This window comes from Tupaia chinensis, unplaced genomic scaffold (assembly GCF_000334495.1).
Source record: "Tupaia chinensis unplaced genomic scaffold, TupChi_1.0 Scaffold000116_1, whole genome shotgun sequence".
NCBI classification, from domain to species: domain Eukaryota; kingdom Metazoa; phylum Chordata; class Mammalia; order Scandentia; family Tupaiidae; genus Tupaia; species Tupaia belangeri.
Window position 1 is genome coordinate 777173 of NW_006159580.1, and position 6417 is coordinate 783589.

The following is a 6417-nucleotide window of genomic DNA, read 5'->3' on the forward strand; positions in this document are numbered from 1 at the left end:
GGGGCCGGGGGGCGCGGGCCGCCCCCCCTGCGCGCCCGGGCGCGGCGGCCCCCTCCCCAGGCTGCCGGGCCGCTGCCTGCAGGAATTTACAATCCGGCGCTGGGGGAGCGGGCCCGGTCTCCATGGAGACGGCTTCCCCGGGAGCAGGGAGGTCAGGCGCAGACCGCGCACAATCAATGGATCAATGCAAGCCCCGCTCGGCTCCAGACCAAACAGCACCGGGCTCGTCCTCTCCTCGCAGGAGTGGGGGAGCGAGGGTGCGCCCCGCGCTCGCACGCGAGGCGGGCGGTGCGGCGCAGGTTTGCACGCACACCTCCGCCAGGAGACAAAGAGCGAGCGAGGTGTGGGGAGGCTGGGGCAGACATGGATGCACGGGCACCCAGGCGTGTCCACCGTCACAGCCCGACACGCGGGACACGGTCACATAGGACCTTGAAACAGACCGGCTCCAGCGCCTGGAAGAGAAATGCCCTTCCAACTCAACCCCCAATGCCTCTCCACCCTCTGGGCTTGGTCCCGGTTCCTGTCTGAGTCCCCTCTGAGGACCAAGAAGAAAGTAGCCTTTCCCTTACTAAAACGGCCAGCTCCAGGGCAGACCCCCTTGCAGTTAAGGCCTTGGGGGGTAAGCCCACTGAGCAACCCTACCCATGTAGACATGGACCGGCGTGGACGCTGTTGAAGCTAACCCACGAAATCATGCCTACGTGTGTAAACACAAAGACAGGCACGACCTTTCTTCAAACCTGCCTTCCTAGCTTCAAGAGAGGGTCCTGACCAGTTCATTCCTAACCCTTCACCCCGCCAGCTGCAGGGGCAGTAGAGGATACTTTAAAACTAGGGGCAAATTCCTGAAAGAGCAGTGTCCCCCACTATGGGCGGGTGTTGTCTCCACTTTCCGACCCAGTTCTGCTCCTCTCACCTCTTGAAAGGGGGTGAAGACTTTCTTGGAGTGTGGGGCTGAGTCATTCTGAGACTGGGCCAGTCCCCATGCTCCGTTTCCTGTAGGGAAGAGATCTTTAGGATCCAGACTAGCCTCACAGAGTGTTCAGGGTGCCCATGATGAAGGAGCAATGACGAGATATCGCTGAGGATGACACAGTTCTCAGACCCTTGACTCTGGCAGCCTGCACTGGCTGGTGAGGGGCGTGCTTTGTGGACAGCCCTCTTACTCTCCAGGGAGAGAGAAAAGTGGGAGGATGGAAACAGATTAGCTCTGAGTTTCCTGTCCTGGCTGGGTCCTGGGATGAAGATTACCTCTGGGGGACTCACATCTCCCTGAGCCTCGGTTCCTTCATCTACAAAGCTAGGGGCTGGATTGCTCAGTGGTGGGAAGAGGGCAGTGCCCTTAGGGAGCCTGGGAGAGGAGGTCCTGAGAACCCCTCATGCTATGCGGGGTGACCGTCAAGATGCAAGCAGCAGATCCTGGAAATGGTGTGGAGGCCACAGCAAGGCTGTGGGGCAGATGATCCCCAAGGTCCCTTCCAGCCCTGTCACTCCGAGGCTCCTTCCCTCATTCCACTGGTAAACCCCTCCCCTTACAGCAGCTCCGTCCTGTCCCGTGTGGGGCTGGAAGACAAGTGCAAACTTGCCATTCTCTTTGCCCCAAACAAGACAGCGGTTTGAAAAAAAGGAAGAATTGGAGGTTGCCAGACGGTGCCTGTGATCTTCATGAGGGTACAGGAGAGAGCGGAGGAGCCCCCCGAGGTGGGGAGGGGCGAGCGCACCCTGCCTTGCTGTGTTTTGCTTCTCCTTTTCTTTGCACACTCCTGAGAACTCCTCTGTGTCCCTGGGGGTGTGGGCTGGAGTCCCTCCCATACCCTGCAGCTAAGGGAGGCTTGGAGGGTTCTGTAAGGGCAGGTTATGGCTTTTCCGGGATCTTGGCTCCATTTCGGTGCGACTTCCTGGTCCCCTGCGCGTGGATGCTGTCCTGACTTCCTGGGAGGACAGCTTGGGTGGTTGTCCTACCTAAGCTGCTGCATCTCTGGAAGAAAGGCAAGGTGTCTTTTACTCAGTGCCCTTTTCTTCCTCCTGCCAGTTTCCCTCTCACTGGTTCTTCTGCTCCTCCAGGGCCAGGCGAGCTCCTCCTCCAAATCTGCTCCCTTTCCCCCACCACCTGGCTCCAGCCCACCTCCAGGCCTTCAGAGGATGCTATAGGAAGCAGGGCACTGTGAATCGGGGTGCTGGTCAGTTGCCCTCGGCCCTGCCCACTTCTGCAAGGACCCACGATTGCACAGTAACAGGAAGATGATGATGGGGCGTGAGACGGCTCTTGCAAGTGGTACTGCAGAGGCAGCAGCCACTGCCCAGTGACAGCCAACAGGGGCACGATGTCCGATGTCCCCCATCCTGCGGGCCTCCCGCATTCACCTCTCAGGCCGCAATTCATTTGGGGGCTTCACTTTCTTTCAGAGATGTGACATTCATCTCATCCTAATTTCTCCTACCAATCTGGGGGTTCTGAGCTGGGAGCCCACAGGTGCTATGTCTCAGTTCAGATCCTGCTGAGGGACATCTCTGTTAGCCCTGCCGAGCTCGGCCCTTCCCCATCCCCTGCCACGTCTTCTTCCACAAGCCTTTGCTTTCTCCCTCCGCTCCTTAGCGTCCCCAGATACAAAGTGAGTCCAGGACCGTCCCTTGACAGGAGAGCATACAGGAGCTGGGACTAGCCTGCCCTGAGGTCCATGTCGGGCCCGCCCATTGCCCAGCCACCTGCCTATTCTGGGTGAGTTTATTTCTCTTCTCTGACCCTGAGCTTCCTCATCTGGAAAACAGGTATGGTCCCAGGACCTCACAGTGAGGTATGCTTCAGGGTCTAATGGCATGGGCTCTAGAGTTAAGCAAACCCGACAGTTCACATCTCAGCTCTGGGGCCTGGAGTTGGACTCCTACATGGCTGACCATGGTTCAAGTGCTGGACCTGGTGGCTTGCTTTCTCACTTTTCCTCTCTCTCTTGCTCTGTCCCTCTCTGGTCAAATTAAAATAAACAAATAAATAAATACAGTTAAATAGAATAATTCCTAAAACTCAGCTCTGTAGCTTTCTATCTGTGACTTCAGGCAACTCAGTGAACTTCATTTTCTCATCAAAAAATGATGAATGAGGGGGACCAGCAGTTAGCGTAATGGCTATGTCGCTGGACTCCCACGTAGTCGACCACAGGTCGAGTACCAGACCCGGTGGCTTAAACTCACGCTGGGCGTGTGTGCGTGCGTGCCCAAGATCTGGAGAGGAGAATGGAGGAGGGGGATTCCAGTGTGCCCATCCCCCCGGGGGGGTGATTTCTCGTTTTCTGTCTCTCTGTCTCTCTTTGTCTTTCTGGCAAGCAAAAACCTCTCCAAAAAAAATAAAAAAATATGAAGAATGAGAAGGAAAAGCTCGTTGGGTTATGGTATTAATTAAGTGCAGTAATATATGGGAAATACCCGACACATAGTAGGCATTCAATTGATGAAAGTTATTATTTCCACTACTACCCAGAAGGAACAAAGGCCAAAGTGTTTGATTTTTCTCTTTTTCTTTTTTTAAAGAAGTATTTATTTAATTTTACATATTCATTCATTTATTTTAATTTGACCAGAGAGAGACAGAGGGAGAGAGAGAGAGAGGGAAAGTGAGAAAGCAAGCCACCAGGTCCAGGACTTGAACCATGGTCAGCCATGTGGGAGTCCAGCTCCCCTGACCACCACACCACCTGTTGATCTCCTGCTTTTTTTTTTCTTTTAAATTTGCTACAGGGTGCATGTGTTCCCTAAAGAAAAGCACAGCGACAGAGAGAGAAAAAGTAAGAAAGCACTCCCCTAGAGGGGATGACCAAACCAATATTCCTTCTCCATTCTCCCCTTGGGATTTTGGGCATGCATACGCATGTGTCCAGCATGTTTTTCAAGGATCTGGGTCCAGGACTCAAACCACGCTGTCATGGTTGTGACATCCAACTGCCTTAACCACCATGCTACTGGCCGACCCACACAGTGTTTGGTATTAACGATATGATAGTGCCTGAGAAAAGGCAGCCTTGTCCGAGGCCAGGTTATGATGCCATGGGTGTGTACTCAGCCAGCTGGTCTCAGTCCTCATCATCCCCAATAGGTTCCTGTCTGTCACACATTCTGCTGAGAAGGTTCCAAAGATTCCTTGCATTCCAGCACCCTGCCCCTGCCAGCAACACTTCCACATTACGGAGAGCTGGAGGGAAACTCACCTGCCAGGTAGGTAGCTTGGAGTCTCTCCTTCCTACCACCTTGCACCTCCTTCTCTGCCTACGAAGGCCAGACACTCAGACACAGAGGAGAGCTTGTGCTACTGTTTGCCTTAGTGCCAGGCACTCCAATCATTGCACCACAAGCCTACAAATCAGGAATTGTTATCCCCATTTTATTGATGGGAAAACTGAGGTGCAGGTGGATTTACTTGTCCAGGATGACAGACTAAGAAGAGACAAAGCCAGAACTTGAGCCCAGGCCTGACGCTTGAAGACAATATCTTTGCTGCACCTACAGAGACTCAATACACTCTTGCCATTCTCTCTCTTTTTTTTTTTAAGAATTATTTTATTCAATTTCATTACCATTATTTTTTAATTTGACCAGGGAGAGAAAGAGAGAGAGAGAGAGAAAGTGAGAAAGCAAGCCACCATGTCTAGGACTTGAACCATGCTTGGCCATGTGGGAGTCCAGCGCCTTTAACCACTACACCACCTGCCGGCCCCCACTCTTGCCATTCTTACAGTTACCTAATCACTGGGGGCAGACAAAGGGGCACAGACTCTTCCATAGCCTTGCATGGAGGATTATGCAGCAATAGAACTGCAGAAGATTTTGGCCCTCACTGTATTGATGAGAAGAAACATGACTAGCCAAAGACACATGACATGGCCAAAAATGTGGTCACACCACATTTTTAAGAGAGAGAGCTGGAGGCATCCGTGTCTCCGTGGATGACTCCCGAATCAGAACTCCTTACTCTAGACTCTCAGAGCTGCCAGTACCTCATTCCAGTTCTCATTCTTTCTCTTTCTGGTGATTTGAGCAGTTATCAATCCTCTCATCAAATATTGTATGGTGCTGGGACCAGCAGTTGGCTTAATGGCTATGTTGCTGGACTTCCATGTAGTTGACTGTGTTTTGAGTCCCAGACTTGGTGGCTTAAACTCACACCAGGCGCGTGTGCATGCGTGCCCAAGATCCCGAGAGGAGAACGGAGGAGAAGGGATTGTGGAGTGGCCATCCCCCTGGGGGTGATTTCTCCCTTTCTGTCTCTCTTTTTGGCGAGGGCATGTGCCCTATAATAAAAACCTCTCAAAAAAAAAAAAAAACAACCATGTTGTATGGTGCTTATTTTATACCTGCACCTCCCCACACATGCCCAGTCCTTACTCCTTCTAATGGGGTACAAAAGAAATAGAAAATGTGATCCCCACTGGGGGAGATGCACCACCAAAATACAATTCCGGGATTCCTCTGCATCACAAGGCAAATCCCCCCCCCCCCCGGAAAAAAGGGGGGCAAGAATTGCGTATGCAATTCAGAATATCCAATGACATTCAGCACCCCAGACAGAAAATGCCATAGAAAACCCCAGGAAACAAAAACTGGTTATTTAAGAAGGCTTCATGGATGAGGGGGAAATTTGAGCTGAATCCTGAAGGTTCTGGAACTGAGGAAAATAAGTGGACAAGATAGAAGCATAAACAAAAATCAGCAATTGACTGATGGAGAGAAAAGGAGAATTTCAGAAGGATAAGGAAAGAAACAGAAGAAAGGAGTGGGAGGGGATCGCATTAAGCTGGTGGCCAGGTGGACCTTGTCTGGTCCTTGATTCATACTCATTCAGGATGGGCCTAGGAGTCAGTTTGCTGTACAGACAGGAACGCTCTCAAAGTCTGGCCCAGCCCTGCGATTCGAGGAGTAACTTGCTCAGAGGCCTTTAGTCTCGCCTTTCTAGAGAGGTCTGCAGGCAGTCCTGCAGGGACAAGGTGAGGAAATACTCTGGGCTGCCCACACCTGTTCTGGCCTCTCCTCTGGCCATCTTCTCCCTCGGCCTCTCATCTCAGTGTCCTCCCACCCCTCCGGCTTGCCCACCCCCACACCTGAGTCACTTTGACACCTGCTTCCTCTCCACCTGCTCCCTGGCCACTTCCATGAAGGAAACACACATCTCCAACCTGCCAACTGGCACCGACACCCACGCGTGGTTCCAGACCCCTCCACATCAGAAGGCGAGTCTCCAGACTGCCCAAAGCCTGCGTGCCACCCTCTCTGCACAGCTGCTCCCCTGAACAGCACTTCCTCTCTGCAGGCCTAGCCCCCGCACTTCTGCACGCAGCATCCCCGACTCCTATTTCACTGAGAAGCCAGAAGCCAACAGACATGAGTTTCCTATCTCCCACCCCTTGTCCCTCAACTGCGGGGACAGAG